Source organism: Motacilla alba, chromosome 5 (genome assembly GCF_015832195.1).
Source record: "Motacilla alba alba isolate MOTALB_02 chromosome 5, Motacilla_alba_V1.0_pri, whole genome shotgun sequence".
NCBI classification, from domain to species: Eukaryota; Metazoa; Chordata; class Aves; order Passeriformes; family Motacillidae; genus Motacilla; species Motacilla alba.
Window position 1 is genome coordinate 7712230 of NC_052020.1, and position 27415 is coordinate 7739644.

At 44.4% G+C, this 27415-nt stretch overlaps 1 protein-coding gene across 9 annotated transcripts in view; it reads right to left on the minus strand.

Annotated features, from left to right (window-relative positions):
- The window catches only part of SHANK2 (SH3 and multiple ankyrin repeat domains 2), a 278701-nt gene extending 252236 nt beyond the window's left edge, over positions 1–26465 (minus strand). For 8 of the 9 annotated variants that reach the window (XM_038139489.1, XM_038139488.1, XM_038139484.1 and 5 more), the window contains exons 1-3: positions 26257–26283; positions 19427–19541; positions 7600–7669 (exon numbers count right to left, since the gene is read on the minus strand). The gene's annotated coding sequence lies outside the window, so the exon portion shown is untranslated. Of the gene's footprint in view, positions 1–7599; positions 7670–19426; positions 19542–26256 lie in introns of all 9 variants that reach the window. The other variant, XM_038139490.1, reaches the window with a different exon arrangement.
- Between the last annotated feature and the right edge of the window lie 950 nt (positions 26466–27415).

The following is a 27415-nucleotide window of genomic DNA, read 5'->3' on the forward strand; positions in this document are numbered from 1 at the left end:
GCACAGAGTGGACGTGGGATACCACTGCCTGAGTGACAGGAAAGAGATCTCCACAAACAGAGACATCTGATTAACCCCAATGGAAATGTTATCAGCACCCAAATTCCACAACTCCAGCCGGGGCACAGACACAAAACCCAGCCAGGCAAAGGTAAAACCTGAAAGAAAATATCTACAAGAAGAAAGCCAGAACATGCACAAGGAGTGCTAAACAACCCACAGCAAAACCTCAGGGGAGACAAGGCACTTGGAGCTCCCTTGTTCTCCCAGCTCCACCAGACAGGAACAACTCCCCTAATAATTTACAGCTTTATTCCCCAATCAACAGTCCCTTACTTAAATTCACTTCCTGGTGATGATGTATTTTTGATCTTTCTGTTAAGTAACTGAAACACCCAGATAAATATTTTAGAAGATGAGTGCTGACACAAATACTACAGTACCAGAATGATGAGGGAAAATTCCTCCTGTACTTTTCTCTGAAGCTGTTGCTTATCAGTGTGGCATCTCATGCTTCCAAGATGAATTCTTGATTGGAAATCAATATTCATAATCAGTGATCAAATCCATTGGTTCTCATCAGCACCACCAGGGGGACGTTTTCACTGCCCTGTTAAAGAGCAGATTTAAACAGCCCTTAATTTCTTTGCTAGGTGACCAGCACAAAGTGTCAAATTGTTTTGCAAAAGGGCTCAAGAGTGAGGCTGCACCCCACGTTTAATTTTTTAAGGAAAAAAAGAAGAAAATTTATGTGAAAAAATTGTCAAACCTGCCACTTATTTCTGAGTTCTCCTGTTCACGCCTATTTGCACAGACTTGTGAAGAAGCAGCTCAGTCCCATTACCTTTTGGTATTTAGAGTCTTAAATGCCAACACCATATGATTGAAGTGGGGCTGTAAGCAGGTAATTTTTTCTTATTTTAGTATTTTTAAACATAGGTATTTCACCATTACCATTGCTGCATACACACAAAATCTACACAAGCAGCCTATTTCTGCAAATACAGGGTAGTTTTGAGTTTCTTTCGTTACCAAGCAGCTTTGGAAGCTAAATTTCTCCTTTGTTCTCTGTCTCTTCTACTCAGCGTTTATTTTCCCTGTGAACTATTCAGCTGGTCATGTTATCTCCATGGAAAGGCTGAAGTTCAGCCAGGCAGATGTAAAGAGACATTTTGGGCAAGGATAAGTACGAAGAACACAGGAGACAAGCAACTTCTGCTGAATGAGGAAGGCTGGAAGACAGGCAGAGAAGCAGATGTAGAAAAAGCTTTTGAATGTCTGAAGTGGAATTTCAACATGAAAAACATTTGAAGTAGGACATCAACATGAGAAAACAGAACCTGCTGGCAGGAAGAGGAAGCAGGTGTAAGGACTTAGGACAGGGTGGGGCAGTAAAATTGGTTGGAATGGATACAAAAATGATTCAAACATATTAATAGGGGAAACATAGCAAGTATTTATAAATGTTAACCAGCACAGGGAAGTTTGCAGTAAAGGCCAACTCCCACTGGCAATATAAGTTCTTAAGTGGCTTCTTTTGAGCCCCTGCAAGGTTTCCAGAACAATTCTGGCTGACCTTTAAATAAAGGTCCTTCTTCCAGACAAGGAATTAGGCCCAGCCCCATGAGCCCCACAGAGCTCCCTTCCAGGCTCTGTTCATTTCTACAGTTGCTTTTAGCATGGCCTCTAGTTTTCACATTTATTAGAACTGCTTTCCAACAGATAGACAACGGTGCTCCTAAGACATTCTTTAAATACTCCTTGCAGTGGAAACTATAGTTTACTTATGGCAAAATAATAATCACTTTGAAGTATTAAATAAGATCTTTACAGAAATTGCATGCACTTAGTTGTAAAAGCAACAATCAGTTTGAAAATTCACCTGTTTAGTATGTATTGATCCAGAATTCTACACCACTTTAAACAGATGATAAACAAAAAATGCTAAATAAGTAGCAGCTAAAAAACTAATCCAAATAAGGTTGAAAACAACAAAATGTTTTCAGAAATGCACCAAGCACATTGTCCCAGATACACAACTTGACTTGCACCCAAAAAGTGGGATGTCTTCTTGGACTCAACATTGTATTCATGAGCAAAACAACAGTCAAGGTATGAAAAGCCAACTTGAAACACGGAAAAGTTCATCCAGTTCTGGATCCAGAAAGGATCCAGTTCATAACATGACAGCTTTTACATAAATTATCACAAAGAAATTCTTTACTGTGAAGGTGGAGAGGCACTGGTTGCCCAGAGCAGCTATGGGTTCCCCATCCTGGAAGTTTTCTATGATAAAATAAGCTGCAGATGCACTGACTGAAAGAAAAAAATTCCCCTTCACTTATCCAAACCAAGAATGCTGCAATGTGAGTAGTTATAACATGTTCTTGAAGCAATACTGAGGTACTAATTCACTTCAATTTTTAATAGTCAGTGTCTGTTTCTAAGAAGATAGATTAAATGGTCATTTTGGGGCACCCACCAAATTTTCTTACCATATAGGGCATGGCATTTTATTTTCCAGCCCTTCTGCTCCCAGCCTCTCCTTGCACTTAGCTATGCAAATATCAAAAAGATTATGATATGTTGGAAGGGAAAGGACATAAGAGAATTTAAAAAGATTTACAACAGGAGTCTGAAAAAAAAAAAATCAAAGCTTGTTGAACATATTTACCTCAATTTCACATCCCTGATGGACAAAGCAGCTTTGTTGCTTGTTAATTTGCATTTGATGTTTATCAACCTCTTTCCTCTTTACCCATAGAACATTTTTTTTCTGATAATTCAAATACAAACAGAATAAAATGTTAACAGAGAAGCACTGCTGGTGTCTTGTTATGTAGATTAGATCAAGCCCTGAATGTAGATAAAGCAGATTTCCTCTCCACCTTGCACACAGTTTAGCATTTAGAGCTTGCTATGAAGTTTAACCTAAATTTTCCTCAGATATGATCCTGGTGGGGACTACAATGTCATTTGATTTGCTGTGTTGACAGAAATAGTCTCATTGTTTGCTTTAGTTTAATCAATGGAATAACATGCCAGTTAAAAAAAAAAGAAAAGGCAAAGCTTCAAATAGACGCTCTGTTTTTCTTATAAAAGGATGAGTTATCTTTGGTTGAGAGCAGGCACAACAAATAAAATCAATTACCCTTTCTCCTTATGTATGCTGGGTTGTTTTTTTTTTCCTTGTTTAATTTCAACAAATTCATTTCTATTTCAACTCAGCAGGAAACACCCGTTGAGGTGTCTCCAGGTGGGATCTGGGGGCACAGAGCTCAGACTCTCCAGGTCTGCAGTTCCAGGCCAGCCCCCTGCCGAAGAGCCTGTAGGGGGAGATTTTCCCTGACAGCCTTCATTGCTTTCCTTGATCCAGGGGGAAGCAACAAGCAAACGGTGACCCAGAAAGGGCGGAGGAGGAGCGGGGCAGGTGAGCGGCCCTTGGTGCAGCCAAACTCCAGGGCAAGCACAGCCACGTGCCCTGTCCTCAGCATCCCTCTGCCCATCTGTGTCTGTCTGCAGCAAATATTCCTGCTTCCCAGGGACAGATGGTCTCCAGGCTTCTCTTAATTACAGAAAAACTTCCCTGACTTCTTCCTTTTTCAGAGGTAATTTTGAAAAAGGAGCTCTGCTGACCTTAGCTGCATCTTCCCCAGCTATTTTCCAACCCAAGCTAAGCATATTTTGGGCTTTAATTTATACTGCAGCCTGTGCTCATGGCACAACCAAGGACATTCTCTAGGGTTGTGCAGGTGAAGGATGGTGATGACAGAGTGGAGAAAATATTTGCAGGCTTAGAAAGGTTAAATGATCTGCCAAACTGACCCAGGCGGCACAGTGACTCCACAGAATAACTGAGAAATAAATTATTTTCTTGACCTTTGAGATTTTTGATTCAATTCATTATACAGATAAGAAACTCATTTTTACCAAACTACAGCCAGCCAAAAATTATGCAATCAACCCAGTTAAACTGACTAAAAGAGCCAGTTTCCACATTGACTACCAAAGTTTAATTAACAACTTCAGTAAACAGCTCAAGAAATAAAATATCACTTCTGAGGCAAGAAGAAAACAGAATGAGACCCATGTTTGTGACCATTAGGCAAAAGAAGGGAAACAAAAAATAGAAAGAATGTTATTGTGTGAAAATACAGATGCATAAATCTTCCAGCTTTTGCTATTTAAATGCCAGGTTTAGTTTGGAATTTAATATTAAAAATAAATAGCATGCTAAATCACCCTGGGTTATCTGCTCACAATACTTTAATTTAGGATAACAACAAGGCTGTTTTTCTGAAGTAAGCCTCTCTCAATGCAGAACCAAAATAACATCAGCCTCCCTGAACACAACAACCTGGATTCTTTGCTGTGCCTTAGAGCATCACCAAGTCATTTGGGCCACAGGGGTCTCTGGAGGTCTTTACTTCAACCTCATGCCCAGAGCAGGTCCAGCAACGAGATTTGCTTGGGCTGTCCATGCTTTTATCCAGACCTGCTGGAAAATCTCCCTGAAGCCAGCTCTTTTCCAGGCTTACCTATCCCTCTCCTTGCAGGACAATACTCCAGCTCCCTTTTTCTTGATGGCCCTCCACAGAACCTGCTCCAGCTTTTCCGTATCTTTCCTGTACTGTGGTGGGTCCAAAACTGGACACAAGGTGCAAGATGTGCTCTGCAGAGTGCCAAGTCACAGCTGGCACCATAACTTTTCTCCAGCTGGTGGCTGTGCAACTTAGTTTATAATGGAGATTCAAGGAAATTTCAGCATCACCTAAATTTCTGGACTCATTTATACCCCTTTACAGTGATTTCTTACAAAGTGTATTTTCTACCTGTGTAGGTCTCTAATCCAGTCCCAGGTATCATAAGGCCTCAAACAAGACTGCTGGAGAACCAGAAATACTTTAAACATATTTATTTCTAATTGACTAGATTTCATGTTGATTGTACTCCTGGAAGTCCTGATTAAGTGAATTCATTACCATTTATAATTTCTTGACAGCACACTTTGGAGATTCCAGCCATGGAAATTATCACAGTCTAATCAAGATATGCAAACTGAATATAAAAGCACTTACAAAAAAAAGAAAAAAAATAAAAAACTTGATTGAATCAGGATAGAAAATAACCCCAATAAGAAAACCAGGATCATTTGCACTCCAGGCATACTACTATCAGTTTCTGCCATGAGGAAAGTATTTAGGAAAAAATTTTAATAAATGTTCCAAAGGAGCAGCTGCTGTGAGAGGATTTGACAGAACCTTTGTGAAGGACACCCACGTGTGACCATGACTTCCTAGGAATGCCAGGCAGTGTTGCCCAGGAACACTGTGCTTGGAAGGGCCCCTAGGTTTCTATAAAACTGGGGGCGGGGGTGACCCTGTAAGAGGCACCCCTCACTTTGCTGCCTCAGTGCCCCTAGGTGGGCTGCTGGTGGGAGCAACTGTGATGCAAAGCTCATTTCCTGCTGCTGCTGCTGTCAGAGCTACCTGTGCCTGCACCTGCTCAGAGGGGAGGAACAGCACCCAGGCAGCTCTGCTTTCCCTGTCATGCAGCTGAGCAGAGAAGGCAATAACGAAGCTCATCCTGTGAACCAAACCCTTCAGGACATACCCATCAATGAGATTTACAAAACCCTCTCTCTGCTTTATCATTTGCAGGAATGAAGGAAGGAGAGCTGGCACAAGAAAAGCCCTTTTCAGCATTCACATAAAACTAGAAATACTTTTTTTCCCACACACATTTAAAGAAGAATTTAAAAAGATTTGCTATTAGGTTTTGTGTCTGCTTAACGTTGTCCCATAGCTTTTATGTAGCCTCCCTCATAGCTGTTTTTGAGGTTGTTTGGGGTTTTTTTCCCACTTGCCAGCACTAGTTGCCTCACCTCAAAAGTTTTCTGCAGTTCTTAATAAACCCAAACTTCTCCTCTTGGTTTTTCAGTCACACATGGAGAGTGACCACTTCTACACAGCAGCTGAATTTTCTTACATGCTTCCTAAAGGGGGCTTATATAAAAGAAGGAGAGTGACTTTTTCCACAGGCAGATAATGACAGAACAAGGAAGGATGGTTCTAAACTGAAACACAGGAGATTTAGATAAAGAAATTCTTTACTCAGGAGCTGGTGAGGCCCTGGCACAGGGTGCCCAGAGAAGCTGTGGCTGCCCCTGGATCCCTGGAAGTGTCCAAGGCTAGGTTATACAGGGCTTGGAGCACCCTGGGATAGTGGAATGTATCCCTGCAAACTTAAACATTTCAGCCTATAGAACAGTTATTTCCATCAACTCAACACATTGTCAAACATAACACTTAAAATCCAAATTTGCACACCTGTTTCTGCACCCTTCTCTTTAAATTGGTGTGCTTATCTTTGCTAGTGGCCCTACCACAGAAGCAAACAGTCAATTATTAAATTCCCTGATAAGCTAGAAATTCATTAGGCTGAGCTTTGAGGCACACACATTTTTTAAACCTTTTTCCATTTTTACATACTAGTGATCCCAATAATGCTGCTTCATGTCACCACACACTTTACAGCAACCCACCTGACACATCTCACATAATTTTTGTATTTTCATTCTCCTTCCAGCGCTCATCCAAAGGCACTGTTAGGACTCACTATCCAATCCTTGACCTGTGTCCATAAATGCACATTGACACAGACACCTGCAGCGGCCAATGCAAGAAAAGGCACCTTCAGTTCCTCTTATCACAGAGAAAATGAGGTTTTTAGTTTTCAGATCATACAGAAGCATCATGCTTCACCAAAAGGAAACCTAAGTTTCAATCAGTGTCCTTTTTGTTCTAGTTTTCTGATCTGAGTTTCATGTTTCAATTTATTTTGTAATGATGGAAATGGAAGCAAAGATAGTGATGTGACTTCAAGAATTTGTTCTGCATAAGAAGTTCTAAGTCGTCTCCAGAGTGCTACCAAAACTTTTTGGACTGTGTTTTGAAAGAATCAGAGAAAAGCAAAGATAAAGACATTTATAACAAATGTAGGAACTTGAAGTCTTTATTGATAGGAAACTCTGAAAATGCAGCATTTAGGTAAGGTAAAAGAGATAAAAGAAATAAGATTGTGCTGCATCACAAGAGGCTCAAGTCCATCAGTTCTCACCTAACTGTACAAAATCCAAGAAATTCTTCATCCAGTCCTAACATCAGCTGCAAATTCGCAGGGACCTCACTAATAAATTGCTCCTCCATAAAAATGGGGGTGGGGGTGTTATGTCTAACACAAGAAGTATGACAACTTCATCTATCTGCCAGTTCATATTTCATTTTGGGGAGGAGGAGGATAAAAGCCAACAAGATCTTTCAGTCATCTTCACTCCAGGCTGCAGTTCAACTGCAAATTCCTCTGCCCTGAGATCATTTTTGTCACCCACCCACCACCATAAAGCAGAAGGAGGAACAGTTTCCTTCCTGGAGATCAAGAAAGTTTTGGAAGCATTTTTGGCCACTTGTTTGTTGAAAAACTCACCTTTGCAGCACCCAGCACGACCCACGGGTGAGGACCTGGGCTGTAACTGTAGCTTTGCCCACCTGACACAAATAGTTCAAACATTTTGTCTTCAAACCAGCTTGGCACACTTACCTGTCACCACAAGTGACAGCAACAGTGACAAGATGATCATCAGAATCTAGTTCTCTTTCATCTCAGATTCCTGAACAAAACACAGAAAGATACACAGATTTATAGCTGAAGAAAGAAATTAAATGACCCAATGGCCACCCTATTTAAATGTTATAAAGCAGAAACGCTCAAGGGGATTTTCTTTTTCCATGAAGGAGATTTTGATAGGAAAAGGAGAGAGGAATTTTTACTACTTTGCAAATTTCCAAAGTATTCCTCATACTGTAATATAAACATTATGCATAGCTTTGCAAGGACAGAGCCTGCCATGGCTCCACTCATTCCAGAGTACTTCTGGCTCATGAAGTCAGCACTGAGACAAAAATAGGCTCTTCTGGTTATTAAGAAAGACATTTCAGGCCAGATCTGACAGAAGGTGAAAGGTGCTGCTCTGCTGTTCCCCACAAACATCTTCCTTGATTTAAGTCTTGCCAAAGCTCTGAGCATCCCAGGAGTGTGCATCTGCTGAACAGCCCAAGTGCAAGCAGCAAAATGCTTGGTTTTGCCTCCCCAGGTCCACCTGAGATCCTGAAATTTGGGTCTGTTGTCTGCAGGCCCCCAAGGGGATTCCCCAAATCAGCAAACATGTGCTGAGCATCCCAGTCCAGCTCTGGGCACAGCGTGCATCCAGATATCCATATCCAGCTGTGCTCCCAAGTGTGTATCACTGCCTTCAATGATGGTTAGAAGCTCATGCTGAAAAAAAATTCTTTCCTGTTACGTATTTTCCTCTTTTTACAGATCTAAATGGAAGGAGAAATCCAAGAATTTCCATTGCAACAGAAAGTTTGACTAACTCTACTTTTTGTTGTACTCTGCTGTATGGTTGTCCATCAAAAAATACTGCTGAATTATTAAACTTTCAGTGTATTTAAGCCCGCTCTTTATTTTAAATGTAGACTTTAACACATTTCACTAAAAACAAACATTCCTATCCAAAATGTTCTGAGTAGGAAGAAAATACTTGCATATCTGTCTCCAGCACCTGTGTGATTCTGCTCTTTCAGCAGCAACAAAAGGAACTATTAAAGGACATTTCCCACACTGAACTACTGTATTTTGTACCAGTGTCAGCTGCGTTTGAGATTGTGCCTGGTAGGTTTTGCATTTTTAGGGTGGGAGATAAAAATGTGATTTCCATGACCACCGGGGCTACAGGAAAGGTAGGTAAAAAGTTCAGCAGCTGTTTCTCACAAGGCTAAAACAAGGCAAGGAAAGAAGCCAGCAGGTTGAAAATAAACCAAAATAAACTGACCTAACCGGTTTCTTAATCTGAGATGGGATAAACTGCTTCTACTTTTGAACTCTTTTATGCAGACCAGCTTTCAGTTTCTAAATGGATCCAGAGAGAGGAAGAATAACCTGGGATTGCATATATCAGAGAGAAAACTTTCCAAAACTGCTCTCAAATGCTGACACATCAGCTCAACATATTCCAAGACCTGGCTTTGTTGCCTTTAGGAAAACTTCCATCTGGTCAGACTGAATAAAGGTAAGAGCACAACAACAGCCTGCACTTGACTGTGGAAGAGAGGGGAATGCCAGAAGCTGTTTCTGTGTGGAGGCCAAACTCTTCTTACCCAGCAGCATGGTTCCACTTTGCATTTTGGATGTTGACTTGTTTTTCACTGTGCTGTCCAGCGCTAACCCTAAGGATAAGCAAATCAACTCGTAAACCCATGGCTTGCCAAGAGATGGGGAAAGCTCTGTAAATGAGAGTGTTTATATACTGCAAATTCACAGGAAAATGAAAATAAATTGTGCCAATCCTGATTTCTCAATGAGACTGGATATGTTACATAGTGGAGAATGGCACTGACACTGGAAGAGTGAGCAACTAACCTCTCTGCTATTTCTTCAAAAGGATTCCCTTAACACCCACTGGCAGACAAAAACCAAGTCCCCTGCAAGATCCTGCTTTTCCCTCTCCTCAAGCACGGGATCAGTGGAGCAGAAGCTCCTCTTTGTCTCAGAACCGTGAATGCGTCCCTAAACAAATCTCTGTGCTGTGAAAGCCTCGGTTACTGCACATCCCCAGCACTTCCCCCTGCAGGAGGCTTCTCTTCCAGACATCACTTCCATGTGTGGCCAGGCAAGAGAGCAGGGCCATGCACAGGCTCATCCCCCTGGAAAAATACCGACCATGACAGGGAAGGTGCTTTTCCCTCCATAGGAATTCCAGTGGGGGTCTCTCCTGAAACTAACCACCCATTTCCAACATGTTTGTAAGAATGTAACACCTTCAGGGATTTCTGATCCTTTAAAAACTTTGGCTGAAGTCGAGCAGTAAATTCCAGAGCCATTGGAAAGTGGAAAGAGATGGATAAGGAAGGGAGGAAAGGCTGACAGCACAGTCACACAAGCCATTTTCCTGATCAAATCCATCTCTAAAATGCCAGGGTGACTCCAAGCCACCCCAAACAAACGGTGCGGTCGGTGATTTCCAAGCTATTCAGTGCTGAGCAGTGAAGGGATGTGACATTTTTGCAGAGTGCACTGTAGCAGTGGTAACTCAGTTCAGGGAGCAGCAGAGCTGCAGCCATGCAGTATTTATAGGCCTTCTCCTCAGCTCCCTCTCCCTGCTCTTTCCCCCCCGGGCAAGTCAACCGGGATGTTGCCTCCCAAGCCCAGCTGCTGCCACTGCTGGAGGAAAGGCCTTGCTGTACCACTGTGATGCAGAGGGAACACTCCCAAAAGATCTGACACAGGGCAAACCTTCCCCCAGGTCTGGCAAAACGAGAAAACATTCCAAAAATTGCGTGAATTTTAGCAAGCGGAATAAAAATGTCAGGGTTTTCCCATTCCTTTTCTCACAGTTTAAAGAATCTCCAAGCAGGAAGGTAACCTTGTTTGAGGGTGTTCCTCTAGGCCCAGGTGCACACCTAGGAAAGTAGAAGTTACTAACCAAAAATCAATTCAACTACAAGCATGAATTTCTTCTGGCTCACACAAACAAGTCCACAAAAATCATACAACCCTATCAGCAATCTCAAGTGGGTATTTCTGCCCAACTTCTAAATTCTCTTCCAATGCCAGAGAATTCCCTGGTTCTGTTTCTGAGCTGGCTCCCAGCTGACCAGCCAGTTTATCTGCACAGACGCCTGCACAGCCACAGAGAAACAGCCATCCCTGTTCATTTATGAGGATGGCACAGAAAAGGGAGACACTGAAACACTCAAAAATGAAGCACTTGGGAGCATTCAGTGACAGGATGAGCACGCCTAAATTAATACAACTTCAAATGACACGCTTCAGTCATTTAACCCTGACTTTTCTGAACACAAACACTCACAGCATCCTGTTCTCTCTGTTGTCAGGTGCATAAAAATGTCATCTGCTTTGGGAACCCTTTTAGTGGCACATAGGCTCATGCCTTTCCTAGCAGCCTCTGAAATCAAAGGTAATTTATACCTGATGTCTAGGAATGTGAATACCAGTAGAGTTCATTTGACTACAGAACACTTGACACGACCCATTTTAGTTAAAAACCTGCTAAAGCAGGCCAGTTATGCTGCATGGAAGTCCTGGCTGCTGCTTTAACAGAAAACTCATGTAATTTACAGGGAGCTGAAGGTACTTTGCACTGTCAGGCTACAGGCAGTCCATTAGTTTAGCAATTTTCAGAGACTCCCAGATGTCTTTAGCACTAACAGACCCCAAACACACACGCTGAATTCTCCACTTTTCCCCCAAGTTAAATTTTGAGTTCAAACACCAAGGGAAGCACTAAGACCAAGGCTTGTGTCTCCAGCACATGATGGATTCAAATCCTGCCTGGGAGAGATGTAATAACTAGACCTGATTTGATTCCAGCTCAGCAAAGACAGAGGCAATGAGCTGAAAAATGAGTGTAGCAAGGGAAGAGCTACCTGAGATTTTGGGAGGCTACTCTCAGCTAATCCTGCCATTATGTAAAGCCAGTGCAAACAAAACCTGGTCACGAGGCGGAAATGTGAACAGAATCAGGAAAACTGTTCAAGGAAGTGGAAAAATAGTTATTTTCTTCATCAGGAGACACCATATTTGGGCACATATTTAAAATTCTGAATAGAATTCCACATGGACTTTTTCAGAACTAAATATGAAGTCTACAGCTGCTCAAACACTTGCTAGAATGAACTCACATATTTGTGTCTCTCTTTGGTGTTTTTTCTATGCTCCACAAATCTTTTTTTCCTCAGCAGCCTAAGCATAATGGCCTAAATGTTTGTATATTGTGTGGCAGCAAAGAATGATCTCCAGAAACACCAGATGCTTTGTGCCGTCAGATTATTCACTGTTTATGGCAGCAAGTTCAGGCAAGCAGCAAAAAACTAAATACCAAAATGGAATTCCTGTCCAAATCCCAACAATATAAATATGCACTGCTAACTTCATATATATTAAAGAGAAAGAACCTCTCAGATATTACTTCTTTGAAGGCACTTAAAGCCACAATATGTAAAGAATAATATAATCCCAGATAAATCTGGCATCAGAGCCTGCATTTTGGCTGACTGATTAGAGTAGGTTAAAAAACCACTTCCAATATGGAAAGAAAAATCCCTCCTTCCTATGCTTATCTAAACATAAAATGGCAATATATTTAAAGTAGTATGGACTACTGCAAATTATCAGCAATCAGTGATGAAAGAAAAATGTGCCCTCAGTTCATGGCTCATAATTGTTTCATTTCCCAAATACTGCAAAAATCCCTGATAACTCCTAAATAATAAAAGCTCTCCAAAGAGCCAGAAGGTGCTCACCTTGGATGTAATTTTTCATGTAGCTCCTCACCTCTGTCCAACTCAATGAATTCAATCCTAAATTTTGCACTGAACATTTTCTGGTCTTTTTTTCTATGAGATAGTGGAGAACTTTGAAGCTCAGATGCACAGGAAAACTTGTACCCATTTCCTACCCACCCTGAAACTGGATGCTGATCCTTAGCTCAAAGGAAAACCTGTTGATTGTATGTATCAAAAAAAGGCAGGCTGGTGGTTTGTTAGATTTCCGCACCTTCCAAGGGTTGTAAATGTTAACAGCTGATGACCAAAAAGAAAAAAATACTTCCACAAAGTGAATGAAACCCACAGGTTCTGATTACCTAAAAGGAAGAAACAGCCTGAATTCAGTCCCAGTAGCAGAATTCTGTGTTTGCTGTGTTTTCAGCAGTCCAGATGGCTCTGTTTTATTTACATGTCCCATCTAAACAATCAGGGCTGCATTGTGGCAACACTTGTCACTGTTGTGACAACAGGAGGGAGATCTCTCCCCTCACTTATAAATCACAAATCACTGAGGGCAGCTGCAGCCTCTGCTTCCTTATCATCCCCTTCAAGACAGGAATTTCAGCGAAAGATGGGAATCTATTAACTTTGCTGGCTGAGCTATGCTAAGTGGAGAGAGATGAAAGATGGAGCAATGAAAGGGAGAGAGCCCAGCATCCTGACTGACCCGTGCAAGGACAGCCCTGGCGTCCTGCTCACAAATGAATTATTCAGCTGCCAGGTCTTGCCTGCAACTCCACTGAAACACACAGGTCAAGCCGGCCCCATCCTGTTCAGTTTCTTGGCAACACATTCAAGTTGGTGAAAGTGGACAGGATTGTTTGTTTTGGGGGCACTGGTTTAAAAAACTGTTGATATTACTAGCAGTACTCAAGTGAAAGAGAAATGCAAGCTGAAGTGCAATATATTGCACTTCAAAGTGCAATATTTTGAATGATTTTCAAATAAGTACATCAATCTCTTCAGGAAGATTAAACTGTTCTTACTAAAACTACTATGTTAGTCATCTCAATAATAAAGAAAACATCTGTGGTAATCTAAAATTTGGTGAAGGTCTAGCAAGGAAGCCACCATGTACATAACAAGCCACAAAGGTTAAGAGCTGCAGCCATGTGATCTCAAGAAATTCATCAGGCCTAATTAAGCTGATGGTGCATGGGATCTCCACGGAGAAAATTACAAGCAAAACAAGTAAAAAAAGGGAAAACCACAAACATCTTAAAAATTGTGCAGGTTCCTTGTCAAAATACAGGTTGTTCAGTTTCTCCCAGATCAACAAGATCTGGACATGGACCCCCTTATCCAGTCCAGGTTCTTTCCCTCAGGAGCACAGATAGCAACAACCAAGGTTAAAGGGAACTGGAAGCACAACAAATGGAAGAATATAAAGGTCTCCACAACTTAGAAATTCGTAAGCATTTTGGACAGCCACATGCAAGCAATGCCTTAGGATAACAATCTTGGTTTAAAACAACCAGGTATTTAAAACCTTGTTTATTTAAACCTTGGTTTAAAACAACAAGGTTGAGTCTCCTTAACTACCCAGCAAAGCCAGTGCTCCCAGGCAAATACATCCCTGATAAAGGGATGAGAGAAAAGAGAATAAAACTGACAGATGTACACAAATCTCAATGGAGAGCTCAAGCTGGACCAATAAAACTCATGCCAATCAAGCAAATTATGCAACACTTATTTACTTTTGCTGAAAACACGCTGAAATGCTCATTACAGGAGAATTACAGCTGGAAAAAAAAGCCTCCCAAGAAGGCAGCTCCTGGCATTTGAGGTAAAGAACACTCGAATCCAGCTGTGTCCAGTGGAGCAGCCGTGAGACACAGCTGTGTCACACCAACTGCCCCTCACTGGGCACATCATCCCCCTGGGAGTGTCACCCATGCTGCTGCGAGATGAGCTTGGCACCAGTCTGTCAGCCCTGCCCTGAGGCTCTTTGTTGTACTGGCTCTGGGTGCTGAATTGAAGGTCTCCTGCCCTGGGCTCTGGGGAGAAGTGAAGAACACTGTCCCTTCTCTGAATCACCACAGAGTGAAAGTTCATTTACCAATATCAGCAGAGCTCTCAAGCCACAGACACAAACTCCTTGCTCACATAATATCCTGCAGCAGAGCTCTAACAGGCATCCATTTATTTGTTTGGATTTCCCAGTAAGGATCTAGCACACAGAACACCACCTATTCTTTCCACAGGGGGTTTATTTAGCACTGCATCCCCACTCACTGTATCAATGTAATTTAAGGTCATCCATTTGCACAAACTTGGCACTGCCTAGAGTACACAAAGTGTAAACACAATTAAAGAACGTCCATTTTTCTCTCACTTTCACACATGGGTCACTGCTTTTAGTCATGTGTTACTTCCATTCAGTTTGTTCCCTGCCCTGGTACAGGTTAGTCAGTCTTGCCCTTGTGACTTAGTTTTGTTATCCACAAAGTTGTTTGTTTAACCCCATAAAAACTATGCAGTAATATAACACTAAGAAAATCGATGCTCCAATAGTAAGGTATTAAAGAAGTCACACACACCTATAAAAAGACACTCAGCTATTGCAGAGCAGCTATACAAACATGGAGATTGCTGTATGGAGAACTGACCTTCCATGATGAAAAAACAAATGTTAATATGCCCCCAAGCAATATATGGCCACGCAGCCTGCTAAGTGAATTCACATATTCAATATACATGGGGTAGCAACAGCCTCTGAGTGATCATCACCTTGAGAAACAGAGAGGTTTTATTCAAATGCAGCCTCAGAGAGAAACAGCCCTTCCCTTCCTCACCCAAAAAAGACAAGGTGTGTGTCCGCCAGGAACAAAGCAAAACTAATGTGCACCATGTCACCCTGACCTGAGACACAATTACAAGGTGCACCACAGGGAAAAAAGAGAGAAAGTCCCTGCAAGACTTCAAAGGGCACAATTGTGTGTGTGTGAAATACATAAACACTCACTCGCTAAAAGATATACAAGGCTTCCATTAAGCAATTCTTTAATCTCCAGGTGACAGAAAAAGCTTTTCTGGTTATGTGAAAGAAAGAACAAACAGCAGGGAGCACAGAATAGCTGCAAAAGCCATTATTGGCAATAATCCAGAGTAAAAGCTGAGCAGCCCGACCATCCTGAGCTATCCTGCGGGATTCCCAGTAGCACTCTTCCTCCAAAGAACTCTGGGTCCTGTTTTTTACAGGGAAGGGGCCAGGAGATGTCTGTGGAGCTGCAGCAAATAGCAAAACTGACATCGCTCTCTGAGCCTTCCAGCTCAACTTTCAACAAGGTTTGTGAGAAATCTGATGGGAGGAGAGAAGTTGGCAACAGGGAGCAGCAGGAGGGAGATGACTGGGCAAGGAAAAGGCAATTTGAATAGGAAGCTGATTAACATGAAGTGCCATATGAAGGGAAATGGGCAAAAACAAATCCAAACACACAGCATTGGAAGTGGAGCTGATTATTCCCAGTCCAGAAAGACAGCACTGTGCAAATGTCAGTTTTCCATGCTGCATTCACAGGAATAACTGGAATATTGGGGAAGAAATAAAGAACAAAGTCAAAGACATTAGGTCATGATATAAATATGTGAAACTCAGGCCTTGGCCCTATTCTTTTCCTGTCTGGACAGCAGTGTGGTGTGAATGGCCTCTAAAGCCCACAGCTCCTACCAGCCACATCCTTACATTTTTCCTATTGGCATCAGGAACACGATGGCATTACCAGCCCCAGACAAACTGGAAAATCCTCCCAAAGACAAATCGCACAGTGTGCCTCATTAATACTGCTAAACACAATAGGAAGCCACCTGAAACAAGTACCATCACTCAGTGCAAACAGGATCAGCTGTTAATGGCCTATTAGCAGCACAATTAGCAAATTGGATATTCTTGCTCATTAGCCGTCATTCTATTTGCAAACAATATTTTGAACAGATTAGAACACAACCTTATCAGTAGAAGTCCCACCTGAGATGTAATATTTTCAGTTAAGAGCTTACCAAGTTTCCCCGTAATGCACTGAGGGTAATTTTTGGTCTTCCTAGAAGCTCTGAAAACCTGGCACCCATCAAGATGTCTCAGCTTATGTCACAGTTGAGACAGCCACAATACACAGAGTATCACCACACAATTTCAGAAGGCTGTGAGCATCTGCCCATCCAGAGTAACACCTCACCACACCAGAAGGCTTCAGGCACCTGCCCATACAGAGGAACATCCCATCACTGCAGAAGGCTGCCAGCATCTGCCCTTGCTGTTCATTAGCCCAGCCTTTTATCCCCTCCTGTTGGTGCAGTGCCCCTGTGTGCCCTCTGCTCTCTTTGGTGGCTGCTCAGTGTCCCCGGGCACTCCATGGCTCGCTGCTGTCAGTGCTGCTCACCTGCTGCTCACAGCTGCACCCACTGGGGATGAGGCTGGGCCCAGCCCTACCCCAATTAACACAAACAGTGTGCCCACAATCCAGACATCATCTCATAGAGAGAAAATTAAAAAATAAATTTCTCTTTTCCCCAAACAAAACCCAATTCCTAAGAGCCTTCCAACACCACTTGTGCTGGCAGTGCTTTGTTGCCAGCTTTGCTGAGGTTTATTTTCCCACAGTGAGCAGAGAGCAAGGCTGAGGAGGCCACACTCCCCAGTTCAGCAGCACTCGGGTGCAGAGGTCTGGGCTTACCCCAGTCCTGCTCTGAGAGCAGCAGTGGGAATCTCTTTGGGCTGTTCCAGGAGGACTCTTACCCTTACTAAAAGCTTTGTCTTTGTAGTCACATTCTGCAAAGCCCCCACAGTACAACATCCACCATGCAAAAATGTCCTTTATCCATTCTAAACCAATTTTTAACCCCAAATTTCAGCTACAAATTCCAGCTTGCATCTCTCAGTGAACAATGATTCCCAACTTAATCCACCACCTTCATGATACTGCAGCATATTTGCCCTATTGGGAAAGTCTTTCCTTAAGCATCAGGTACTCATCCAATATAGACTTTAAAAAATAAAAAACCAGAACAATTTTCACTCATATTGGCTGCACTTTATTAACTGCTTTACAAACAGCAGTTAAAGTGGGTTGGGATTGTTTCCTTGGGACAAAGTGCATGTCAATGCTGCAGATGTGACAAACTAAAGCCTAACCTAAATATTTTTTGCCATAGTAAAAATTATCATAAATAGTTACTTACTGAGAGATTACAATAGAATAGACTGTTTACAAAAACAAAAACAAAAAAAAAAAAGGAAAAAAAAGAAAAATGAAAAAATCCAGATTTCAAACTGAAAAGCTAAAACTACCATGTAGACCAAGGAGGTTTTTAATTTTAAAGTAATTTTCAAAGCAGAAGTTGACAGACTGGAGAGAAGCTGAATTACTGAACAGCAATTCAGCTGTAGCCAAGTGCTAAGAGGGCAAGGAAGGAAACAAATAAAAACAGCAATTGCAGCAACGTTGTGGAGCAAGGCTTGGGTCAATGATTACACTGATATGGAGTAATAAATTATGAAAAGTTTTTATTTAGATTACACTTCACAGGACCATTTCACACTTCCAGCTGATCAGTAAGGAAATGTTGCTATCTGAAGATCTCAGTAGGTTATTATTTTCAGTTTAAGTTAAAAATGATAGACTCTCAATATCAATAGATATCAATTAAATGAATATTTCACTGCACAAGTCATTTTGTACTGCACAATATCTGCCACTCTGAATAGAAGTCACGAGCACGAGCAAACTGTGCCCAAAAAATTCAACATGCATTTTCTCCTAAGCAGGTATTACTGAGAGACAAACTGCTGCGTTCAGCATAATTTGCACAGTATTTTGTCCCATCTGGTTTGGCAAGTAAGGAAGCTTTGCAAAAAAAAAAGGAGCAATACATAATCTGATGAGTTTAATTTCATGAAGTTTTAAACCTTCTTTGTCAATCTGAAGTCTCATGGGAGGAAAGTTTTAGAGTCATCCTCAAAGTTTTAGCCCAGCTTTGTTGACAAAAGAGAAAGTCATATCAAACAGGTGGATTACCACAGGAGAGAAAATTTCAAGGAAATGTTTAAGTTTTGAGTTAAACTTTGAAAAAGGCTCCTTTTTCTCTTTTGTGCTTTGAAACATGAGAAGGTGTTTCTTTCGGAAACTCATTAAAAATGAAGATCACGTCCTCTATAGAAGGGGAAGTGCAAAAGCCACCGGTCACCAGCACTGTGACACACAAACATTTGGGATAAAAAATACAGTCTCCTGGAAAGCAGAGACAGAGCTCCATGGATTATCAGGCACTGCACAGACATCACACAGCTGTGTGGGAAATATCACTCTCCTCAGGAGAAAAACGGGGAATACGGTGTTATTGGGATAGCATAGGGAGGGAACAGAAAAGAGAAGAAAAAGAGAAAAGCAAAATACTGCCTTGGACTGCTTTTCTGTGGTATGAATCTTTTAGGGACCTTGACATATTTTCTTCCATGTGCAGCTCTCTGCATTAACACTTGCAGTTTTGAAGTCTGAAAATTGGCATAAATAACCAACTTCAGCAGAGCTGCTGACACCAGCTGAGGATCTCCAAGTAGGGAAAACAAACACTTTTGTTTCTCAAATGTTTTCCCTGGGTTCTGAAGTTTAAAAATTTCACTTGGCTTTATCCTGCACGGTCAGTTTCTTTGACTGACAAGCAAAGTGGCATTAACAGTGACACACTTGTCAGACCTGACTGTACAAATGCAAAGGCCAGAGGAAAAAAAGCAGAATTTGCTAGAAGTTAAGCTGCTCCATGACAACATTTTCAAATATTCATTTAAGGCGATCTTTACTGTCAGGTAAACGCTATGCTGATGGCAAAATGGTGCGTGTTTGCCCTCTATAACACAGGAAAAATGGTGAGCTCAGTTCAGTTTTGCAGAAAACAGGGAAAAACCAGCAGCCACAGGTGTGGGACGAGTCCTGTGGGGTGAGAGGCCAGGAGGGATATGCATTGCTGACCCTGAAATGGCTTTTTCCCCCTGTGAGAAGCCTCTGTGCCCCCTGTGACCTCACCTCTGTACCCACGAGCGGAGCTGTTCCGAAGGCACCCACGAGGACAAGCCTTCTCCTCTGTCCTGATGGGAAGGTTCCAATGGGGAGAGAATGGATCTAAGGGGATGGAACAGGGCTGGAAGCAAAAAGCAGGAAAAGCATTACATTTCTGTGAACTGCTGACTTCCTAAGCAGCTTTCAGGCCCATTTCAGAGAGATGTTGAGGGCAAGAACAGTTCCATTCCTTCCCTCAGGAACCCACAGCTGGCACATCCTGCTTGTCCTAATAGGAATTACATCCTTGTAACCTGCAGCAGACAGGAAGATAAGCCTGTCTACCAAAAAACTGCCATTCCACTTGAAACGTTTCATCTTTACCAGGGCTGACCCAAAAAGGGTAACAAAGGGTCGGTGAGCAGCAGCAGTAGGAACGGGCATCCTCTGGCTTATGTTTTCCAGGCTGCAGCATGCTTCAGAAAACCCTATCCCAGTATTTCCTGGAGAAGACAGAAATTGTCCAGTCCACTGCACTGATGGCAGCATCATTAAAGCAATGCACAGAAACAAAACTCACAGCAATGTGCTACAGCCAGTCCTGTCCTAGCAGAATGCTGTCTAATTGGATAGAGATCGTCTCAGGAGCCAGGGCGTTTTCATCCAGCCAGGGTCCTTCAGAGGGTGCTCCAGAAGCTGCTGTCAGGAGCAGTGGCCACAGACATCAACACACGCCGGGCTAAATTAAGGGCTCGAACTGCTGAGCTTGCTCCAGCAATGCCATGCTCTGGGGAGCTCCGAGGGGAAAGCAGCTGGCCTGAAAGACCTGCTGGAAGATTTCCACAGGCCACTCACCTGCTGGGTTAAAATTTACTCTCTCTGGAAGTATCTAAGCTGTAAGAACGTGCCCTGGGGGTAATCCAGAGGCTGGCGAGTGGCACAGGTTTAGATACACTTCATTTTCTATCAGATCTGGGGAGGAGATAGAAGATGGGAGATAGCTGCCCCCAGCAGGGGCAGCTGTCCCATTCTTCCCCATCTGCAGCATGGGAGTGGGGAAGACGCAGGTGGGAATGTTCTGTGGTGGAGGAACTCAGTGCACTGGATTTTGATGAACTGAAAAGCATCTCCATGTGCGACAGTAAAACATTTGAAAATAGCAGGCAGATGGAAAAGTGTTGGTACACATCAATTTTAACCAAAATGTGACTTAACCAAAACTCAGCATGGTTCCCAGCCTATTCACATCACTCTCTTTCCCTGGAAAAGCTGCTTTCAAAATATATGAGGAGCATCAACATAATTCACTACCAGGCCACTGCACATCACAGTTTCTGCCATCAGCCCTCGTTTAATATTTGGCTTCATGGGATCTGTGCTCAGGCTTTTCTCATCACTAAAGCTCCTCCTTGTACCTAGAAAAGTCTTATTTCAAATTCTTTCATTATGTGCCTTGTTTAATTGAAGATTCTGGTTGAAAATTATGTTGGAGCTGGCATATAAACACACCATCAGTGACGCCTCAAGTTACCAAGACGTAGGTCCAGCTTTCTCAGTAAAAAAATTCTGAGACAAGACTTATAAAATATTCCCCAGGATGGGGAGAATCTTTTACACCTAAGGCAACATCAGAGATTTTCAGGGGGAAAATTGGCTGACTGTGGCTTTTACAGCTTAATGAAGAAAGAGAGCACCAGTTCAATCAGAAATGAAGGAAGCCAAAAGGCCGTATTTAGAGTAGAGCTAAATTTGGGAAAGCATTTTATATTTGCTACATGGTTGGGAAAGAGAGTCATCAGTTTGCCACTAGAAGCAGAGATTCTTTTACCAGCAGGATTCAATATGTGGTGGTTTAAGGACTTGTTCTAACACTTGTTGCCTTTTCCACTGCAAACACTTTATCCCTGTTTATGAATAACTCTTGGTCATTTCTCTCCATCTCTACTTCTCTTTTTCTTTAACACGTGCCCTCTTCCTTCCTTCTCCTCCCCTACATTTTTCCCTCAGTACTGGGCTGGGCTTCTTTCCAGCTGCTACCACCAGCCATGAGAAATGACCCAGGAACAGATCTCCCTACCAGACACAGCAATGCGAACGTATCCTCTGCAGAATTCAAACTATTCAAGATGCACAGTCTCTTCTCACATCCACAGGCAAAATTCATTACCGTGGAATGGCTGGATTATTTGAAATATTTATGTTGAAGCGATAATGCAAATTAAAGGAGAAATATCTTGATAAGACAACAGATTAATGACTGTTGAATGTGTTCTCTGATACACTCTGGTGATTGAACTTTATAGTTAAAGCTTAAGATGCTGGTTTCACAGCTTCAGAGTTTAACTAACTGCTTTTCTGAGGTTCACTTTCAAAATTTACTGAGACAGAGTAAACATCCTCTGTTTGTAATTGACAGGATGTTAGTCCCAGAAGTGTATTTCCAACTGCATCTCATTACAATTCTCTCACGTTGTCACTGCTGACATTTTTTCAGTAAAGTTTAATTAAACAAAAGCACTCGTGCACTGTGAGTGAAATTGCAGAGATGAGCTGGTGTACGAGGTGAAGTGCAATGGTGCTACCAAAACCCAGATCAGCGATATTTAGAATCCAAATATAGGAATTTAAAGGCTCCGTTTCTGACAGCGAGTCTGGTCAGTCCCACCCTTCTCTGGGCACAGCCAGCCCGGTCAGTTGCACTCTGTTTTGGAGAGGAGCGAGCTCAGCACGTGGGAGGGAGCTGTGCCTTTTGGCCCTGGGGATGGAGCAGAGCCACTGGCCTATTTTACTGAACTGTGGAGGCAGTGACAGTCTCTGGTGCCTGTGAGGTGGTGCTGGCACGACGCTGACTGCACAGCTCAGCACCCCCTCATTAAGCATCCCATTGCTCAACCATGCACAGCTACCAAGATCCTCCTGGGTGCTCCCAGTGTCCTGAACACAGCGCACATTCCTCCCATGCTACAGCAGGAGAGCCCATGCCCAGGAGTGAACACGGGTGCACTGCCCTCTCCTGCTTCTTCTCATCACAGTGTCCTAACTGGTTTCTAAAAAATTGTTTGTTTGGGGTTTTTTTCTAAGTGGGAGATCAGACACCTTTGATTTTTAACACAAATTCATTAGAAGCGGTGTTGAGTGTGAAATATATCTCAGGCATCAGACATCTGCTTGCGTCCTTGCACAGAAACCAAAATGCTTTTCCAAATATCACAGGAACTTCAAGCTGATCCACAGTTTGCCATGCGTTTTATCTTGCTATTTAGATCCTTTTTTTGTATCAACAGAACTGCTGCTGCTGTTTTCCCCTCCTTCCTGAAAGAAAGTTCTTTCATGTCCAAGCTGCTCCACTGAATAGCAGTGGCACTTTCTGTTTGCTCCCAAGGGATTTCGTGTTCGTAACCGCAGCGTAACACATCCAGCAGCACGCGGGGTTTGCAGCACTGCTGTTAATCCTGCTTCCAAAGCTTTTCCAGAGAGGGAGAGCCCTTACACGCTCTGGCATCTGATCCAGGGCAACCCTGTGCTGGCTCCCACACTCACTGACTTGAAGGCAGCCTATTAAAACAAACCCCGAGTTCTGGGCAAGCCATGCGTGGCAAAGGCACATTCCAGGCCCTGCGTTTTTAACGGGAAGTCAGCCTCATCCGCTCATCCCTAAACGCGCAGCGACTCCTCCGTCAAACGGAGCACTCAGCTCTCTGAGACGGCAGCGACAGGCACCTCCGCAGAGCCCGGGAATCTCATTCCCAGCATCTCTGACACAGGCAAAAACACGGTCCTGTAAACTGCTGGCAAAGCGCCCGTGCCGTATCCCGGGTGCTGACTGCTCCACACAGACACTCCCAGCCGGATCCTCCAGCTCACGCACAAAGCTCTGTGCCAGGGAAACCGAAATCCAGGGGCAGCCACGCTGCCAGCCTAGCTCAAAAGGACACTGTTTTCTCCCTGTATTCCTCGAAACCTGCAAGCTCCCATCCACACTTCTCTGGGAATTTCTGGAATGCGTTCGATGCTCTGTTCATAAATGATCACAATGAGTTCAGGGGTGGCATAATGAGTATACAGTGAGTATACACCACATCAACTTTGTTCATTTTTAATTTTGAAACTTTCTGTTGAGTGTGAATACTGAGTATTTCTGCCTTCAGTATGAACACTGAAGAAAGAAACTGATTACAAAAGTGACTATCAACGTATTTTTAAATTTATTGTTCTTCCCTGGATGGAATGGAAAACAAAAAATAAAGCAGAAAGTAAACAGCAGTGCTGAAAGCAGTTTATGTTCTCAGAATTCGTGGTTTGCGAATTCCAGGTGTAACTTCTCAGGCAGACAGGAAAATTTGGTTTCAAAAAACACTGATTTTAGCATGAGGGTGTTTTTTGGAAGTTAATGACATGCAAATCATTATGCATGTATTTACATTTTTGATTAGGACAAGATTGAGAAGTTAGGAAATAGAGCAGTGATTCTCCCGTAGGTCTCAGCAAAGCTGTTTCAGGTCTGCCAGAGCTGTGAATAACTAACACAGAAGAAATAAGCAAAGGTCACACAGAGGAAAGGATTAAAAGGCTGAAGATAAATAACTTCTCTCCACCATCCTCACCGAGGAGTTCATGCTATCTAGGGTGCCTACTTTTTTAATTAATGGAAAACTAGTTTGACGGGAAGACCTACGTCATGCTGGGGCTCTGAGGGGCTTCTCTGGAAACTCAGAGTTCTCTGACCCTGAGAACACTCCTGCAGCCCCCAGCAGAACAGGAGCGGTGAAACTCAAGCCTGCCATGAAACTGAAGAGGGAAATTTGATCGAGCCAGCGGAGTCTCCTGCATAATTCACTTTCTTTGGAGAACTCCGGGCTGGGCTTGGGAAGTAGCACCCCAATTCCCAGCCTTCCTCCAACAGACACTTCCTAAAGCTGCAGGACCCCTCCCTCAGATGTATTTTCATGGGCTCTTCATTCTAGTTTACAGCAGGACACCTAGAAAAGGTGTGCAGGAGTAACACTTCTCCTGGCCAGCGTTCAGGCTTCCCTACCTGAATTCAGCTGCTACTTTTTGCAACTTTAATTCTTCCAGGCTAACCCCCTGAGAAAAAAGAGAGAAAGAAGAGGAGAAGAGAAAGAAGAAACCCCAAAGCTGCTTTGTAGTTTGGAGCTTCTGTACCTGCCTGCACAAAATTATTGCAAATACCTGATATATGTAAGTGCTTACACCTGCTAGATGTAAGATCATATGGGCCATCAAATTTGGGACTGGGAACAAGTGGTGGCATCCAGCAACAAATCCAAACGTTTACCAGCAGGTACCCCAGCTCACAGAGTGTAGCTGCAACTTTTAAGCAGCACAGGAACTTGAAAAGGGTGGATCCATATTTCACCCTTTTCTTGCTGTCTTACATCTAAACCTGTGCATCATAGAATTATAGAGTGGTCTGCATTGAAAAGGACTTTAAACATCATAGCTACAGGCCTCAGGAAGAAAGTGGGAGAGATTAAAAATATTATCAATTACCACCTCTTACCTGAAGAATTTCTTCAAATAACACACAAAAAGAAAAGACCCACCACTAATTATTTATTGATTCACCAGAGAGCTGAGGTACTGTAAAACCTGCACTAAGGTCTCACTCTGCTGAATTGCATTTCAGCCCAGTCACCTACCCAGATTCGGATTGTTTTAATGTGTTATTGTGTTTTTAATGTCAGCAAGGGAGAGCCCATTCCCTTTCACAGTTAAGTCACAACCTTGATCCACAAATAGCTTTAAACAAAGGTAGCATTTGTTTTCAAAGACTTTTTTTTTCCCCTCCCCTGACAGAGAGTCCCTTCAACAAGGCAGGTTATTCTGAGAGGACTTAAACAGAGCCAAGGCCACAGGAGGAAGGGAAGAGAGAAAAAAGGCAAGGATGTAAAAACTTTCAGGAGGATCTTTTCACCAGTGCATTCAGTCACATGCAGGGAGGCTGTATGACTTCTCCTGTGTTAAAGAGCAAGGCCTGATTCAATTTCCCACTGCTTTTACTACTGCAGGCAGCCCTTAGGAAGCACTTTCCTGCTATCCACACTCATATTCCCCTCTCCTACCTCACCCTGCTGCTCGCGGTCCTACAAACAGCGTAAGGCGAGCGAGCTCTTCCTCACATCCTCCCTTATTCCCTGCCCTCTCCCCTCAGTGCGAAGAAGCCGGGACGCCCTTGTGCCCCCCTCAGCCTTCCCGCCCGCCCCACCGTGAGCGCCGGGTCCACCTGCACTTGCCCATCCCCTCACGGCCCCCTCCCCATCCCTTCATCTCCCCATCCCTTCATCTCCACCTGCCCATCCCCTCACCGCCCCCTCCCCATCCCTTCATCTCCCCATCCCTTCATCTCCACCTGCCCATCCCCTCACGGCCCCCTCCCCATCCCTTCATCTCCCCATCCTCTCATCTCCACCTTCCCATTCCTTCATGGCCCCATCCCTTCATCTCCACTTCCCCATCTCCTCACCGCCCCCTCCCCATCCCTTCACCGCCCCCTCCCCATCCCCTCACCGCCCCATCGCCATCCCCTCACCGCCCTACCCCTTCATCTCCTCCTCCCCGTCCCCTCACCGCCCCCTCCCCATCCCCTCACCGCCCCATCGCCATCCCCTCACCGCCTCATCGCCATCCCCTCATTGCCTCATCCCCATCCTCTCATCTCCACCGCCCCATCCCCACTCGGCAGCCGGGGCAGGAGGTGCCGCTTGCCTGGAAGGAGCAGCCGGACCTCCCGCCTCAGCCGCGGGCTGGGGCTGCGCTCCCGAAACTCCGCCGCGGAGCTCAGGGGAGCCCTTCAGGGGTCCCGCGGCCGCCGCCCCTCCCCTCACGCCCCGCTTCACCTGCAAGGGGAGCACAGCGCCGGTCCCTCGGACCGGGCAGCGCCGCGATGCCCCCGGCACCGGGCTCGCCTTTACCGCCGCCGCTTCCTCCGCTTCTCCCGGGCTCGCCGGGGCCGCGTTTCCCGGGGGGCCGGTCCGGGGAGCCGCCCCCCGGCTCGCCCTGGCAGCGCCCGCCTCGCCGCCCGGGCCGCCCCCTGCGCCCGCCGCCCACAGCGGCCGCTCCCGCCCAGGACCGCGTCCCCGCCCCGGCCGTGCCCCCTCAGCGCCGCGGGCCGGGGCTACCTGCGCGGCCGGCGGGGCGCCGAGGGCTGTCACAGCTCGGCCCTCAGCCAGCGCCGCTGCCCGCACGCTCCATTTCTCGGGGTTTTTTCCAATCCCGCTGCCCCGGGAGCGGCCCGAGGGCGCTCAGCTGGGCGGGAGCATCCCGCGCATCCCGGCACCGGGCGGCTGTCGGAGGCTCCGCTGCTGCGGCTGCTGGGGATCAGCGGCTCCGTCAGAAACTTCTCCCGGCCCGCCGGTTTCCCAAGGAACGGAAGGCGCCAGGCTCAACACCAGCGTGCGGGGGGCACGGCTGCGGAGCCGGGGGCGATCCCGGCTGGAGGTGCGGGCAGGGATGTGCGGGTCCCGCACGCTGCTGCCGCCGTCTCACGGCATCTTCCGAGCAGTCCCGCACCTGCTTCAGGGGCAGCCGAGGCTCGGCGGGGCAGCCCAAAGGCACCGCAGGCTGTCACGGCACGCCCTGGATCTCACGCACCCCTTCCCAGCTACGATCTCTGCCCAGGCGCTGGAAGGACTGGGAGACGGGAGAGCCGCGATCCTTGGTGGATGCAACAAAGTTAGGAGCACGGCAAAATGTCACCCTCAAAGTATCTTGGACTCTTTTTATCCTCAAAGAACTCGAACTTTAAATCAATAATGCCATTTAGAGCAAATCTCAAGTTACTCCACACAAGAATATGGATTTCAGACTACTTGAAGGTGTCAACTCAATGACCCTCAATGACCCTCACTACATTTTTTTCCATATAAACCATTTCAAACTGCATAGAACAGAAAATGCATGTAAAAATCTTCAGTAACTCACTTTTGGACTCGCTGAACTGCTTTGTGCAGCTACCAAACTTTTTTACTATGGTAGCTCTTCTTCAAATAAGTAATG